Below are 497 nucleotides of genomic sequence, written 5' to 3'. Positions count from 1 at the left end.
ATCCAAAAACGATTGCACAGAGTAAGGACTAAATCAAGAATAAAGAAATGCCGCACTTTCAAATCAGACCAGGATTCTAGTACAATATCCCACAATCCTTAGGTTACCTACGTCAACGACCATTTCAAATAATATATAGTCCAGGGAAAAACTTTCGAGTTCATATTAACTTGTACAAATATCTGTATAATCTCCACGAAATGGGCTTATTCCACAACATGGAGAAGATGCAGACACAGGGTCAAGCTCCCATGGAATAACAGGTAACGGCATTCGTACATCCAGTTTACAAGGAAACGTTAGCTACATGCAGAAGAAGTCCATGAACATTTGGAAAAAATACCAAAACATATCTGATATGTTTTATACTTTGTTGTTGTTGTTTTTCTCTTTGTAGATAAGCACAAAGCTACACAATGGGCTATCTGTGTTCGGCCCACCACGGGTATCAAAACCCGGTTTCTAGCATTGTAAGTCCACACTAGGGGCATGTTTTA

The sequence above is a fragment of the Limulus polyphemus genome, unplaced genomic scaffold, assembly GCF_000517525.1.
Source record: "Limulus polyphemus unplaced genomic scaffold, Limulus_polyphemus-2.1.2 Scaffold58, whole genome shotgun sequence".
In the NCBI taxonomy this organism is placed as follows: domain Eukaryota; kingdom Metazoa; phylum Arthropoda; class Merostomata; order Xiphosura; family Limulidae; genus Limulus; species Limulus polyphemus.
The sequence above is the reverse complement of the archived record's forward strand: the minus strand, read 5'-3'. Positions refer to the sequence as shown.